Genomic DNA, 18,094 nt, shown 5'->3' on the forward strand with positions numbered 1-18,094 from the left:
ATGCATGTTTTAAAAGGATAAAAATCGGCTCTAAGAGAGTTAGATGGTTACCCGAAGAAGTCACAAGTTCAGATAACTCAAAGTCCAAAAACTGTATTTTGCTTATGCGGGTTTATTATGAAAAGGTATTTCAGTAATAAGGCATATCCTTTTTCATTACATAATATATCATCAAGGAGGCATACTTTGTGTTTATTACGTACCCCAATTCTTGTGGCAAACTCAAATTGGGGGCTTGGCCGCAGAGTCAAGGGCGGACCCATATAGCCCATGGGTAATCAGAATTGTAGGGCACACCACCTAGCTCAGAAGTTAAGCAAAAATTCAAGTCAAAGTTTTATAAGCATAAATTAAAGTTCTTTAAATTCTGCCCATGTGTTTTTATATATATGTTATGATAAATTATTTTCACAATGCTGTCAATTATGTTACATGAAATGTATTATATTTTTGGTTTGTTTTACATACTAATACTCTCCAAGTATTGAGATCCCCCCCTCCATATTACAGGTTCTGAGGTATAGTTCCATGGTCTATCATATCCGTAGAGAATTTGGGATAATGACAGAGTTGGTGAGCAATTCATCTTTCGAAAGGCATGTTATTCATAAGTTTATCTAATTCAGATTGTGGTCCAGCCTAGACAGTTAGTTCTCAGTAGAGACTTCGTAGACGAGATGTGATTTTTGTACTATCACTACTTTGTTGACACAATTTGGATTATAAGTTTCAATTGAATTTCATTATATCTTCCTCACTTTGATTTATAAATGAATTATGCTTATGATAGTATGCTAAGGGGTCTCTCAGGCCTTCGTGGTTTGGGATGCCCGTCATGGTCAGGTCCTCAGCCTGGGTCATGACAAACTTGGTATCAGAGCATAGTTTATAATCCCAGGGTGTCTACAAAGCCTTGTCTTGTAGAGTCTTACTTATGGGTGTGTTGTGCACCACAGTTATAATCAGGAGGCTACCATGTATTTAGGAGTTATTTCTCAATATTTCATATGCTAGTTTGTGCCATCGTGTTATCCATATGAAGGTCATCCAAATTCCTTCCTTGCTCTAATTTTATAGGCTATGTCTCATTGTCGAGAGGATACAAGTGCAAAAATTTAGAGACTAAAGGATGTGGTCCTTTCTGATTGAGTCATCCAAAAGGTTAAGAAATAGCACTAGAACTTAAGAAAAGTCTGTTAGTGTTTCAAAGTATGTTGAGTCGAGTGTATACCTATATCTTAATGAAATCATGCTTTTCATCCTGAGGTACCAAGTGTATTCAATCCCTTTCAGAATCCTTGTTGCATATATCACACTTAAGGGTAGAGATATGTAGATGAATATTGAAATAATATTTCCACCCAAGTAGTTCCCATGAATCCATATGTTTAGAAGTTAGAAGTGAGGGTAACTATTGAGTGAAAAAGGTAGTTATAGTTGTGTGACCTTTAAGTAAAGGGTGGTGTGCTCTTTTATAGTGATTGGCTAATATTGTGACAAGATTTGTAGATTGTATAGTAGTCAATGGAGAAAGTGATTGGTTATGATTGTTATTTATTTAAAATAGGTAAGGATCTCAGAATGGATAGTTATGGTGATTGTAGAAATCATTTATAGGTAGTGAATACAAAGTAAGTTATGGGTAGAGACTCACAAGTGTTTATAGAATCTTGAAGGTAGTTGGGATGTATGCATAGGTAAGTAAATATGATGTGAAAATATAGAATATGCTAATATATTATGAGATTAAGATCGACTATCCTTATTATATGACTTTACCCCTTGATTCTCTTTTCTCTAGTAGTGGTAAACTAGTACTGTATGTGACAAGGAGTGTGGTACATTCTAAGGTGTGGCAGTAATGTCGTGGAGAGGATGAATTTATGGGCAGTAGTTAAGTAAAATAAGAGACTAGGCTGATTTCTCAATTTGACAGACTAGTATAGTATGTGGCATGCTTTATCGATGGTACGCGATTGATACTAGACTATAGGTTTGAGCTTTAGATATGGATTGTGGTGGTAAGAATAGTAGCTTAAGATTTATGATGCATGTTTTGTGGGAGTAAGTTAGTAGGCTTGATTTGATGTGTGCAATAGCCTAGGTTGGCAACTTGTAAAAAAATGGATAATTGTTATATATATACATGAGGGCTAGTGTTAAAAGGATGAATTGTGGTTGTGTAACGCCCCGAGTCTACACCCTGGATGTCACACGGTGCTTACAATCCTGAAGGACCACAAGCGAACTCATGACTGATACCTGCTGTGAGCATTGAATAATAATACTAAAAACATAAGCAGAAGTAAAATTGAATTGCCATAAGGTTCTTAAAATACTGAAGTAATAAGTGAATGTGCTGATAATAACATCTAAAAAACTAAAAACTGACTATGCTAGTCTAAAAGCCTCTAACTGTCTAAATATGGAGTTGATGGGACAAGTCTCCAACTAACTCCGACTACTGAACTAACTGAACTAACTGAAATACTGAACTGCTGAAATAAAATGATATCCTTGCTGGATGAGGACTCACTACTATAACTGTTACTGATAGCCTGAGCTGCTAATTACGGTCAGGACCTTGAGTGTCCAAACCTATGATATGAGACATCATAGCGCAAAGAAAGAGTATGCATCAGTACGTAGAATGTACTGGTATGCTAAGTGAGGTAGGCTGATATACATGGGTTCATATGCATGAGATGATAAATGACTGAATGAACATCGTAAAGTAACTGGATGAGAGTACATGCAAAACTGTAACTACTGAACATGCTGAATATGCAATACTGTGCATATAATGTCTGTCTGAATTAGACTGAAATTGATGTACTAAGTTCTAATAACTGAATATTGATATCTAAAAGTTTAGACTGATACTGAAGTACTAATTTATGATGGATAAGTAACTGATAATTGATAGTTATAGTTCTGTAGAACTATCTGAGTTCTTTACTTTATACTGAGACTAAAATCATAACTGTAAGAGTGTTCATCTAACCGACATACCCCGATTATGAACTGAGTTGGGGCACAAACTGTGACCTCAGTTGGAAGGGTGTTAGCACCTTGCCAAGGGATACTAACAAGGCTGGGTCAATCTTAATCTGGAAGGAAAACTCATGAAATATATATATATATATGATCGCATCAACCCTAATATGGTAGGAGGACGACTTACCCTATGCTGTCTATGTAATTCTTTAATGCAAGGATTGCTACTAAGGGCCCAACCTTCTGTTAGTAGGAATTCCCCCATCCTTGGGTTTGCTCGGTGTTGAATCCTACTCCCAACTGAATTGACACTGAACTGATCACTAGAATGTACTAGGCTTGACTGAACTGACACTGATCGTGTTAACTGACTGAACCGGACTAAGTTCACTGAGTTCTGATAACCGACTGAGTACTACTGTTCTTGACCTTTACTAGAATGATTCTATAACTACAACAACTACATAAACAACTAGATTTTAGGTAATAAATATATCCAGGACTCAATAGCATAATTGACAAACATAACAAATCTTGAAAGCATATAAATAACCAATAGTTCACAATTCAATCATTGAGTTATTTTGTCAAACACTAGGAGTTCATGATCTTGTACATGATTGAGAACACATGCTAACATGTCATGATTTTACTATTCAATACACATGGACATTCTATCAAACACTTAGGGAGCATAATTAATGCACATGATAATGAACAACACATAAACATAATGACTATAACTTAAACTTACAAATTCAAGAGTTTTAGCATGAGGGATTCATAATTAAACACACATGCTAACATAATTTCATGGAAACTCATAAATATCTTAACTTGGAACCCATACAACAACACAAACATGAGCATAATTCAATTCATGGCATGGAATCATAATTCAAGATTTAAAAAGGGTTCTTGAACTCCATGGTTGGAAGAAAATCCAAGGATGAACACCTAACATACCTGAGTGATGGAATTCATGAAAATTGTTGGGGATTTCTTGGAACTTGATCTTGTGCTTGATGAACTAGGGTTTATTTCTTGAGAGGATTTTGTGAATAAAGAATGAATTTTACCCTTTAAAGCTGAATAATATAAGGGAAAAATAACTCATTTGCCTCCACAAACATGGATAAAAGAATGTTGGACGGGGTCCCTATCGCATCGTGACCCCTGCCTGGGTCAAGTGGCCCTCGCAACGCGACCCCTGCTTGGGTCAAGCATCCCTCATAGTGCAACCCTGAACCTTGGTTAATGGCCCTTGCGGAGCGGCCCTATCGTGATCCCTTGCTGTTTTGAACATTCAAACTCACCCTTACGCTAGTCCAAAAAATTCTAAACTCGCCTGAGATGACCTAAAAGTGACCTTGATCATAAATCAACGTAAAAATTAACATACTAAGGTCAGAAAGATTGAAAATAAGATCCTCCAATTTTGAAGGCTAAAATGATTCTAAGTCTTGACACTTAGCTGAAATTTTCAAAGTCTAGTACTTCTTTTGGCATGCTATATAGGACTTAAATGAGTAAGATTTTGTGGGGTCTTACAATATCTCCCCCTTGGGAACATTCGTCCTCGAATAAGAACTATACTTACATTGACACGTATAACTGAAGCAAGACTGAATTCTGGAGACATGACATGTGACTGAACTGTTTCATAAATGCATGAATGATATGAGAATATTATGTAGCTATAACTGAGCATGGAATAGGGTAAATCTGAGGAAGACTGTTACCTTAGGCTGAGTCTGAGTTTGTAGAGAAGAGGTGAGGATACTTGGTTCGCATGGTTGCCTCTACTTCCCAAGTAGCTCCCTCAATGGACTAATTTCGCCAAAGAACTTTGGCAAAAGAAACTTTTTTGTTTCTTAGTCTGTGAATCTGATGATCAAGGATTTTGACTGGGACTTCCTCATAATATAACTATTCTAAACATCTATACTCTCTATAAGGACTATAACTGATGGGTCACCAATGTACTTCTTTAGCAAGGAGACGTGAAACATTAGGTGCGCTGATGCTAAGTCTGCAGGCAACTCAAGCTCATAAGTTACCTTACCGAAACGACTGAGAATCCTATAAGTACCAATATATTGGGGACTAATCTTTCCCTTCTTGCAAAATCTCTTCACTCCCTTCATGCGAGAGATTTTCAAATACACAAAATCACCAATCTCAAACTCGAGATCTTTTTTTCTCACATCTGCATATGATTTCTATTAGCTCTGAGCTGTCTTAAGCCTCTCTTTGATTAACTGCACTTTCTCTAAGGCATCAAACACCAAGTCAGGCCCTACTATTGCGGCCTCACCTACTTCAAACCAATCAATCGGAGATCTATATCTTCTCTCATAAAGTGCCTCAAGCAGAGCCATTTGAATACTGGAACGATAGCTGTTATTATACGCGAACTCAATCAAAGGTAAGTGTTCATCCCAACTGCCCTTAAAGTCAACAACATATGCTCTCAACATATATTCTAAAGTCTAAATGGTCCTTTCTACTTGACCATCTGTCTGAGGGTGAAAGAATGTACTGAGGTGAACTTGAGTACCAAGGCCCTTTTAGAAGGCTTTCCAAAAGTGAGAGGTGAACTGCATACCTTTATCTAAAATGATGGATAACAGAACACCGTGCAACCTAAACAACTCTCTGATATAGAGCCTGGCATAGTCCTCGACTGAATAAGAGGTATGAACTAGCAAGAAATGGGCTGACTTGGTCATCCTGTCTACAATGACCTAAATTGAATCATGTTGATGACGAGTACGAGAAAAACCCATCACAAAATCCATGTTCACTTCCTCCTACTTCCAAGTAGAAATACTGAACTCCTACATAAACCACTAGGCTTCTGATGCTCAATCTTAACCTGCTGATATGTGGAGAACTTAACTATAAACTCTGCAATGTCTCTCTTTATCCCACACCACCAATAGACTTTCCGCAAGTCGCGATACATCTTAGTGGCCCCTAGATGAATCGAGTAACGCATACCATGTGCTTCTGTAAGAATTCACTACCTCATGCCATCCACACATGGCACACACAATCTACCCTGGTAATGGAACATACCATCTTCCCCTTGGAAGAAAACCTCAACCTTCTGGTGTTTGACTAACTTTTTTTGTTTAACTAAATTGGGATCTCTGTCCTACTTTTATTTTACCAAAGATAATTCCAAACTATTCTGCACCCAATCACTACCCTCAGCCAAATCAACCAAACAGACACCTAGTCTGGTAAGCTGGTGAACTTCCTGAGCTAACTTCTTCTTACCATCCTCAATATGAGCAACACTACCCATGGACAATCTACTGAGGGCATCTACCACTATATTGGCCTTGCCTGGATGATAGAAAATACTCATGTCATAATCTTTCAATAACTCTAACCACTTTCTCTGATGCAAGTTTAGGTCTTTCTGAGAAAACACATACTGCAAGCTTTTGTAGTCTGTGAACACATTAACATACACCCCATACAAATAGTGCCTCCAAATCTTTAAGGCCGACATAACAGTTGCTAGCTCTAGATCATGGGTGGGATAATTCTTTTCATAGGGCTTAAGTTGTCTAGAGGCATAGGCTACAACCTTACCTTTCTTCATCAAAACATACCACAAACTAACTATGATAAACATGTTCACTGCTGGAGTAGACAAGAATGTTATATATGAAGACTATGATAAACATGTCCAAGTACTACTTGAACACTTTGTTCATCAAGTTCATGAAAGCTGCTGGGACATTGGTAAGATCAAATGAATAAGACTAGATGAATACAATAGGATTTTAGCTTGTGAAACAGCTAAGGAAATCTGGGACTGCTTGATGACAGTTCATGAAGGAATCACTGATGTGAAGGATTCAAAAGTTAATATGCTGACTACTTAATATGAAACCTTCCCAATGATAAAGGGAGAAACTACTCAAGAGATGTATACCTAGTTTAGTTCCATTACTAATGAGTTGCACTACTCAAGAGAAGTAATTTTTTTATACAAATAGGTGATAAAATTCTTGGTGTTCTTCCCAAGTCTTGGGAAATCAAAGTGGATGCCATAACTAAGGTAAGAAACCTAAAGACCCTCACTACAAATAAACTTATTGGGAACCTGAAAACCCATAAACTCAAGAAGCAGCAAGGAAAAGAGAAGAAGAAAGTAAAAAGGGAAAAATCTTTGGCACTAAAAGCTTCAAGGTCAGGTTCAAATAAAAAAGACACTGATGTTGCCTACCTGAAAAAAAGAATTGTCAGAGCTGTGATGAAAAGTGGCCAGTTTCAAAAAAGCGGAAGTAGAACCAAAAAGGGTGTCACCATGAAAGTGTGTCACAAATGTGGTAGTACTGAGGATTTCATTAAAGATTGTCCGATGCATAAAATGGACAATCAGGAGTATATCAATGTTGGAGGTGACAAATAAAAGAACAGGGACCATGTACCTATAAAATCAAGAAGACAGACTGCGACTCATTTTACAGTAAAACAAACTTTAGCTGGTTGGGGTGACTCCTCCAGTGAATCTGATGAAACAGAAAAGTATGCAGATGTTTCTATTCTTTCTGTGGAGGGTGAGAAGGTGACCTTTGATTCCTTATTAGCTTTTATGGTAAATACTAAAGATGAAGAAGAAACTGAGGTAACTATCTCTAATATTAAGAGGAATCTTGAAAATTATTCTGATAGGAAGTTAAAAAACTAGAAAATGTATTGATTGATACATTATGCAAACTGAGTACCAAGAAAAATGGTCTCGAAGAAAAGATAGAGAATCAGGAGCTTGAATTAATTACCTTAACTCTCCAGATTTTTGAAATAGAAGAATAGTGCGCTAGGTTAAAATTTAATAATCTGAGTTTGGTGAGCCGACTAAAAAAAGCAGATGATTTTGATAATATAGGGAAGAAAGAAGTCGCACGGCTTAAATTAAGCTTGAAGAGAAGCTGAAGAATTCCCAAAAGCATTTTATATCTGCACTCCAAAAAAATGAGGAGTTGGAGGGGACTTGGTCCGTCCGAGGGAAGAACTTAAAAAAACCTTATGATGGACCAAATCCTCTCAGATCCTTTTTAATTTAACTAGTAAAGGTGCTAATAACGGTAAGGCTCTTGGTTATCAAAAAGGAACCCAAGTTCGTAGGTCACAAGGAAAGATTACTCATGATACTAAGAACAAGGTCCACAAGCCTTTATGTACTCATTGTGGAAGAGATAGGCACATAAAGGAAAATTGTCAGAGCTGGATAAGAGATAAAATGAATGTTTATAGGTATATTCAGCAAGGGAATGTACACTCTATGGTTTTCAAGTCACAGAAAATTATGAAAAGGAACTCTCTACCGAGATGGGCCAAAAGGGATTTGATCACACCATTGTCCTCCTACTGGGAACTCAAACTCAAGTGGGTTCCCAAATTCAACTTGTGATCATGGTTCTACGAATAAGAAAGGGGATTGTAATTAGAATTAATTCATTGATAAGTGCTCAAAGTTTAAATCTGGAAGATCTAACTGGTCTCTTTCTCAGGATACTTCAAGTGAAAGTGTTACATGTTGAAATGGTTGATTTCAAAAGACCTGGTCCTTGGCAAAACAAAGATGAAATTCTCAAAGTAAGAAGTTCATGGAGCTCCTGATCAGTCAGAAAAGCTATTGATCCCTATTGGCAGTAAAATCTCATAATTAAAGAATTCATTCATGATGATAGTGAAAGAATGAAAGGTACATATGAGAGTGATATTAATTTAGAATGCCAAGTTTAGGATCTTGTTCTCATACCAATTTTTTAAACAAGTCGCAGTATCATGTGGTTTAATAAATCTAACAATCTGATATTGGGATTAATCAGATTAGCCTGACTTATAATCAGATGAATCAGTGTCTCCTTACAAAATTAGCTATGGTCAGTAGGTAGGTATCCTTGGTAGATTAGGTACGTGTTGATCTAACTCAGTACCACATCTTTCCAGGTGTACACTCATGGGAACAACTTTATAGGTGGACAAATGTGACAAGCATAAAGTTAAATATTCACACAAACTAGAGAGAGTCCTGCTCCCATCTCCTGGGTTACTATCTTGTATATGCAAATTTTGTATGTTTTATCAAGAAAAGTTGTGTCCTCCTTGTCCTTGTGTCAGATCAAAGTTGTCCTATTCTAAAAAGGAAGGTAAGTCACCTAAAATATGTTGTTGATTATATCTTGTTCCCCTAGAAAACCCTTCCTTATTCTAATTATTCGATAAATCTTGCCACACCCACTTCTCTTATCAAAAAGGAAAATCCTAATTTCAAATAGCCCCTCTAAGAAAAGAACCTTCCTAATGGTTGCAGCTCCTCTATTTTTATTTTCTTCAAAGGATTATGAGCTTATCATTGTGAAAAATCCCTTACCAAACCTTTTTGAAAAACATACTTTTTCTCCTACTCTTTTCAAAGCTTAACTCTTTCATCATTCAACCTATTGATAAAGAATCATCCTTGAATCCTCAAAAATGTTCAGATAATATTGTGGTGGATGAAACATGGGTTGTTGAAAACCTCATATTATTGTCAAATAGACTAGGAAAGAGCATAGTTGATCATAAAAAAAATCAATATCAGTAAAACACCAAGAATTTTGGAAAATGGTCTGGAGGTTTTACTAAGAAGCAACTGACTCTCGAGGGACCTGATCCCAAGAAGAGAAAATTATCTAAAAGGAAATTTGTGATCGTTTATACTAGAAGAAAGAATAGAAAGAAAAGTAAGGTTATATCCAAGGAAGTTAGAAACAGATTCTGGAAGAATCAAAAATTGTTAACTAGAAGGATTTTTTATTCAAATATGCTAACAGAACTTGGTATGGTGAAATTAGTGGAGCTGGTAAAACATTAAGGCTAGATGCATCTTATGAAAGGACCTATTCCCACTATTTTCTATGAGATAGTTACGGAATTCTATTTTACTTTGGTCCTCAGAAGATAGGATGAGTCTAACTACACAGGTCCAAGGAAACAAAATAAAAATGAATGAGGAAACACTAGAAAGCATTTTGAAAGTTCCTATATATAGGATGAGAACTGTCTCCAAACAGTTGTTTTCAATAGAATTCTTAGCAAATGTATACAAGGTCAAAGGAAAATTTATGCCTGCAATGAATAGAAACTTATTCAAAAGTGAGTTTCAATTGATTTTAGACTTTGTGAACAAGGTAATTCTGCCTAGTCACAAAAGAGAACCATTGCCTCAGCCACTGACTTATATGTGATGGAATGCTTTAGTTGCTTTGAGTTCATTAATCTATCTGCATTGATGATAGAACACATTCACAAAGAGGTTTTTGGGAAAAATAGGAACCGTGGAATGTCTTATGGATACTAGATGAACAAAGTACTTAATTATTATAGCATTGTTTGTGATTCTTGAACTCAAGGAACTGTGGTTCAAATGTTTGGCATGAAAACACTAGTCAAAACTGAGTGTGTCAAACTGGGTAGCATTAATCAAAGAGAGCTCAGCAAGGAAATAGAGGAACTAAAAGGAAATTCAGCTGCTAAGGATGAAGAATTTAGCAAACTTCACGAGACAATTCAATATTTCTCCAAAAGAAGCCCATGTGACACTGAAATGCTCAGAACTAAATAAAACGGGTGTCAATCATAACCTTGAGGTCCTTATATTGAATGAAGTGATAAGGCATATCAACAAAAACCTAACCCTACTCCTTCAAAATCTTTTTCCCAGTCCTTCACCTATTAATCCTTCTTGATTCTTGTGGCTTTTTTCCTAGAACATTTAAATTATGCACTATTGTGATACTTATCCTCTACTTGTGAATTAATCTTGTCTTTGTGTGTTACATTTATTCCCTTTAAATTACAAATTTATTATTCATGTTAGTGTTTCCCTAGTGGCCATAAGTTAACTAATTTGTGCTAATTTTACTCTTGATTTACCATACTCACTTTCCAATAATGTCAAAAGCGGGAATACTGAGTTTATTAACTAGGGACCAGGTACTAGATGAATTGAGATACAGATTTGAATGACATGCTGATAGAGGGCAGTAAGTGATGTGCTAAATAGATGAATGAAGGAAGTCATGTTCACAAGGGAAAGTATGGAAATGCATTAAATGACACTGCATGATATAAGAGTTTTTGCTGCATATAACAACTAGGGACTAGGTCCCTGTGTTTCATGATGGTAGAAGAATGATGATTGGGAAAACATTCATCTTTAGTGTGGTAATCACATTGATTAAATGTGATGGATGTGCCCAAAGCTATATGGTTCTTTCTTCATTATCAAAAAGGAGAAAAAATGCTATATGAAGTTTTGATGATAAGCAACTAACTTTAATGGATCAGGTCCCTGGATTGGATGTGCATTGTAGCATGCGAGCCTGCACAGTTTTGTCCTCTTGTGTAACAAACTTGAAGATGTTGCTTGAACTGAATAGGACACCCTGGTCTAATGAGATTTCAAACCTTATTGTTACCCAGCTATGAAAGGAAAACGAGGCTTCTTCATCAAATGAGTTTTTTTGCTCCAATCTAAAGAGTGAAGAGGGGCAATAAAAACTCCATTTCAAGATTTCTCAAGCATTGCTACTGTTCTCAAATTTATAGTATTCTTAAAGAGTGAGTGAGTGTTCTTGAATGCTGATTTGTAATCAAACTATTCATGCAATAAGAGTAGTGTTTTTTTTATCGAGAGTGCTTAGGTAGAGTTGCCTAAGCTTGTTGCTGATTAGAGTTAATCAGTGCAGAGGGTCCTTGGAAAAGTTGTCAAGATTAGAATGTAGAAGAGTTACCATAAGTGAAAGGACCCTAGAGTTAGGCTAAAATCCAGTTTATAATCAAGAGGTTGATTATAGTGGATGTCGTTGGTACTTGTGAGGGCAAGCCGTGGTTTTTTCTCCCTTGAGTAAGGAGGTTTCCACATTAAATATTGTGTGTTGTTTCTTTACTGCACTGCCTTTAGTTTTCCTGCACCTTAGAGCTTGACTGTTTGTGATTAACTTTGAGGGAACTGGTCCCTAACTATGTGGTGCAACCCCGAAGGGTTTTAGCACAAACATATCGTACAATATCTCAATTTCAATAATTACATCACATATAGGCTCCCACACGGGCACAACAAATACATAGTCATTTATCACGATTAGTTCCCACCCTTAACATGTATTTTATATCAACATTTACTACCCTACTGAACTGAGGTGGTTTTATACACTTTGGTATTATAATTCTAGGTTATTTCACCTTTTTTTGAGAGCAATTCGTGTGTTTAACATGTTCATATTAATATAAATAAGCATTTAAGTGTCCAAGTGTGTAATTACAATATCTAAAGTATTTTTCAAACAAGGTTGTGCTTGATTGAGTAATTTAGAGTTCAACCCGGAAACTAGTTTTACTAGCTTGAGCTAGGTGTGTGTCTAGTTGATCTCGGGGGATTCTAATGTGTTTAATTTGTTCCAAATATTTTAATGGTTTAATTTTGAGTTAAATAACTTATTTGTAATGTGCAAAATTTAATTTGATTAAGTCAAGAGTCGGAAAAATAAGTGAAAGATCATTGCGAATTTGTCTTATCTTAGCTTTTGTTTTGATTTTTGTTGAGAATATTGCGTTGCTTTTAATCTTTAATATGTGGTGTGTGATATTGTAGGAGGCTTTATGAATTAAATACGGTGATATATTAATGATTTAAAGGCCAAAAAATCATTAAAAATACACTATAAAAGGCATGGACAAAGGATGAGACGTTCAACATTTAACTAAAATTTTGAAAGCAGATTCCAGTGAGTCAACGCGAAGTGAACGCATCGCGCCGATGGACATATATTTTACACTTAGAAAAAAATTTCAATGTTAATTCCAGTATAGCGACGCGAAGACGACGCATCGCGTTGCTGGTTCAAACATAGCAGTGCCAAATGAAATTGCGCCGACACAGCGCAGTACTATTTGAGTGCAAATTGCATGTCACTTATTTTGAAGCTTTCGTGGAAATGTTCTTGGAACCCATGCAGCCTTTAAAGTCTATAATAATTAGGATTTGAACTACAGTTGGCCAACAATATATTAGCTTTGGACAAAATATATTTTATTTGGTCAACTATTGGGCAACATTGCATGCAAAAAAAAGGACCCACGTGCTAGCTGTCCAGTTCCCACAAAACTTCGGAGAATTATCAAATCCTTGGTCAATTTAGATGATTTTAATATATAATAAGAATATTGGACAAATAAAATACATACAGACCTGAACACGTTATCAACAAGGAGACGGCTTTGGAGGAAAATAACGGAGGCGGCTACACGGTTTATTAGGTTGTAATTTAATTTTTAGTCTTTAATTTTTCATATCATATATTCATTTATTTGGATCATGATTATGAATATTAGTGGCTAAAAACCCTCCTCTAGGGTAAAGCCAAGAACATGATTACTATTATTTTGGATTAATTTCGATTAATTTTTGCTTATCATATTTGGTTGTTTGTTTATTCTTGTTTTAATTATTTTAAGGATTCGCGACCCTTAGGATACATATATTGTCAACTTTTTTATCTCGAAAGAGGGAATAGGGAGATAGAACATGAGAATAAACAAAATTTGGCAAAGGGATGTACTTAGATGCCTTACTTGATTCATGCGTAGGATGATAGCTTTAATTAACTTAATTGAATTATTACATCCCCGCTCAACGATGTAGTTGTAAAGTCCATATTAGGTAAAATATTAAAGGTTGGGAAACCATGATCGTGCAATTAACCCTACAAATCAACAACCACGATAAGCAAGTTACCGATTTAATTTCAATAATATAATATGATTATTCGAAGTGCTTTAACCCTGGGCTTTTCTCCATTGATTGTCCCAAGATTTTTATTTTTACGCATTATTTATTTTATTTTTAATTTACAAAATTACAAACTCTCTTTATTTATTTTTTCTCAATTAGTTAGACTAGAATTAGATAGGCGGCGAACGCACGTCCCTGTGAGATCGATACTTGGGCTTTCTTGAAGCCACTATATTACTTGATAAGACCATATAAATTTGTGTGTGCGCTTGGGCGCTGTCAAGTTTTTGGCACCGTTGCCAGGGACTTGTTATTAGGCAACTATCTTATTTTTAGTTTTTCTATATTGAGTTGTAAATAGTTTTTGTTTAGTCTTTTTTTATTTTTCCTTATTCCTCTTTTTCTCACACTTTTCTTGAGATGTTATTCTTGGATAAATGGTTTTAGAGGAATGATGATTCTTGTCATTATTGTTGAGGAACTCACCATGAGGCTTTTTGTCCAAATTTTGATTCAAGCATTTAGAGGGGACCTACTCGTTTCTGACTTGTGCAGGAGACTACAAGTTGGTGTGTGACTTGTGGAAATTTATATCACTCTTTAGACATGTGTCTTTTTAATCCTGATTCAGTCATGTTTGTGGGCAATGCTCAACAAACAACTAAGGAGGTTTAGGAAATACCTTCACCACCATCTCCACAGAGGCAGAGAAAAACACAAGAATCACAACCACTCAGTTGTCATCTTAATCTTGAGACTGAAATTGAGAAGGCGAATGAGAGTGAGTGTGTTATTGATAGTGTAAATTTAGAAGTTGAATTTGTTTGGCCTCACTCAAAGCACTTTTGTACATTATGTTTAGATGATATCTTGTCTTTGGAATCATTTAAAATAGTGGAAGAGTGTGAAGATGAGGAACAAGAATCCTATATTCTTAAATTTGCATCGGTTAAGCAATATAAAAACATACCTCACCTCAAGGCCGAGTGGTTTACCATGTATATACTATTACTCGGTTCATTAATTTTTGTACCACCACCCTATGAGCGAGGAAAAAAGATGGATGCGATGTTTGGGGTGAAATTCATCTCCTCAAGGTGGAGGAAAAGATTGATTGGGTTGTGCCGCGGCACTAAATCAGGCGCTTCTTGGGAGGAACCCAAGTTAGTTAGGTATGTTTTCTTTTTATTTTTTGATAGTTTTTATTTCACATAGTTTTTGTTTTTGGTTGAGTCACGGGTTAATGGAAAGTCTGAGTACCATAATCATGAGCTTGAAGTATGGTAAAGATTGAGTGTGGGGTTCCATTGATCTCCTCTATGAGTTAAGATGCTACTAGCTAGGCCTAGAGGCCTCAAGAAATATTTCTATCTCTTACCGTTAAATTCACTTTGGGGACAAAGTAGATTTTTAAGTGTGGGATGGAGAAATTCCCAAATTTTGGCTCAATTTATTTTCTTTTTTTTAAGGTTAGGAATAAGTGAGAGATTCTTCTTGATGTTATTTTTTATTACATGATGCAATTGGGTTTGTTTGTAAAAGCATGTTGAATTGTGCGAATTGCTATTTTTGAGACTCTTAGGCTCAAGTTTATGACTCTTGTACTTTTTGGCTTAATTTTGAATTTATGCTATTGTTGGTTGAGAGTCTATGATGATCCTATTGATTTGAGCATGTTCCATGTGTGTGTAAGGTTTTTTGTACATTCCTTGTTGCATATGATGACTAGAACTTGCCCTGTGTGTGTGAAGCGAAATAAAGAATGTGGATTTAGGAGATGATTTAGGCATTTCTTTAATAGCCGTGGTTTTACCTTATATTTATCCTACCCCTTGTGCAAAATCCTAGTTAACCCCCATTGAGCCTTTAGATTTTTCTTTGGTAGCCTCATATGTAGCTTAATTCTTTCTTTGATAAACTATAATTTGATCCAAAAGGCTCCTAAGTGATTTAATTGAAAAAAAAGTTAAATTAGTAAGGAGTTTGATAAATTGAAGAAGAAAAGGTGAAATTGATGCCCCAAGGTAATAGTTGTTGGTGTATAATTGATGTGTGGTGGATGGTTATGATATAAAGTATGCTAAAAAAAATTGCCATGATTGTTAAAATAGAAAAAAATTAATTCTTGTGGTAATAAACTATGCGTCCACCAAGTATTTGTGAAAATTCTTAAAAGAGATGGGGCAAAAATAAAAGAATGAGGTAGACAAAAATGGTGTAATTTGGTTGTTAGAGATTTATTTTAAATATATGATGTAGTGTATTAAAGCACTTAGAGAGGTTAGTCACTATTCTTGGCCAAAATAGTTCCTACCCGTCCCTTAGCCTACATTACAACTCAGAAAAGACCTAATTGATCCTAAGCTTTCCTGAAGCATTACATTAAGGGCAAACCTATGGTTCATTGTGTGTAACTTGTGAATTCTTTGTGAGAGTGAGCGTAATTTGATTCTTGTACCCATTATGCTATAAATTACATTATTGTGAGTGGTTATGGGTAACTCTCTTATTGTGAGGGCACATGTTTGATGAATGTGGGTAATTTGTATGATATTCTTGATTGAGAAATATGCATGAGTTTTCCACTTAGGTGAGTCAATACTTGAGGTTAGGATGTTCTAGAGTAGTGTTTATGAGGTTTCAATTGTGTAAATAACGTGCTTTGTGTAGAAACTTCCATTCCGTGTAGTCATTGTAGTACTATCTTGAGTGTCTTACATATAGTAGAAGTATAGCATCACCTCAGATGTTTATTCTTAGAGTAAAGATTTGTTCGAGGACGAACAAGAGTTTAAGTGTGGGGTGGTGATCTGAGGTGGTTTTACACACTTTGGTATTATTATTCTAGCTTATTTCGCCTTGTTTTGAGAGCAATTCGTGTGCTTAATGTGTTCGTATTGATATAAAGAAGCATTTAAGTATCCAAGTGTGTAATTACAATGTCTAAAGTATTTTTCAAACAAGGTTGTGCTTAATTAAGTAATTTAGAGGTCAACCCGGAAAATTAGTTTTACTAGCTTAAGCTAGGTGTGTGTCTAGTTGATCTCAGGGGATTCTAATGTGTTTAGTTTGTTTCAAATATTTTAATGGTGTAATTATGAGTGGAATAACTTGTTTGTAATGTGCAAAGTTTAATTTGATTAAGTCAAAAGTCAGAAAAATAAGTGGAAGATCATTGCGAATTTGATATATGCTAAGCTTTTAATACATGCCAAGTGGTTAGCAAGTAAGTTGAGACATGATAGTATGAAGTTTTACCCAAATCATGTGATGTCCAAATATATGTCACGACTTATTTAGGTGTGAAGTACTTGAGGTAAGACCGTGTTGAATGGAGTATAATCTAGTAGCATGTTTACCCTACGCTATTATATGTTTATAACCCCTAAATGCTTGACGTGATGCCTTGATGATTGTGATGATAATGATAAATGAATAGTTGTGATGATGGAGGAATGATTATGCTTTATTTTATTTATCAAGTCCTGGGGATATTTATACCCGACAATTTAGCTATTGTCTAGAGCCCATGTCAGTTTCACGATAATTTTAGTCGAGCCATGATTCTCAGAACTCAGTGAGCTATAGAACTCTGTATCCTCAAACAATTGCAGAACGTAAGAAAGCTTAGAAATCTCAGTAATCTCTGTAATCTCCGTATCGCTAGTAATCTAGCCTCAGTTCTGTAATTATCTCAGATCCAATAGTATGAAAGTGTTCAATACTAATCTCGAAAGTGACCGAATAATCTATTCAAGCTATGTATCGTCAGTCAGATACCGTGATTCAATACCATTTCCAGGTGATTGATCATAAGTTAAAACTGTCATCCATATAGAAATGGGAAAATTTGATAATCTGTACCTACGTTGTTACGTAGTTCTGTGGAAGATAGGGCATGCTAATCCCATACTTCTCGCTCGGTGCTAAATACTACTCCCTGTTAAATCTGTATGCTCAAACCATTGGAAATTCACTTTTAAAACTAGCATAAGGGTTCATATGGAAACCAATCATACATTTATATGAGTAAATTTGTAAATAAAGCTAATCTGGGTTCTATAAAGTATAATAATCTGTAAATTGGATTCCAAAGTTAAACCAGTGATCGAAAGATCAAAGCTTTACTGAAAAACTATAAATAATCTGCTCATAAGATGCTTAAAGCATCATCTTTCTTAAAATCATAAAATAAATCTTGGAAAAATAATCCATGCTTCAATCTCAGGCTAAAACATCATAATATTATTGCTTGGTCATGTAAACATTCATAACTTAACTTAAAATCTGGAA

Source organism: Capsicum annuum, chromosome 1, assembly GCF_002878395.1.
Source record: "Capsicum annuum cultivar UCD-10X-F1 chromosome 1, UCD10Xv1.1, whole genome shotgun sequence".
NCBI classification, from domain to species: domain Eukaryota; kingdom Viridiplantae; phylum Streptophyta; class Magnoliopsida; order Solanales; family Solanaceae; genus Capsicum; species Capsicum annuum.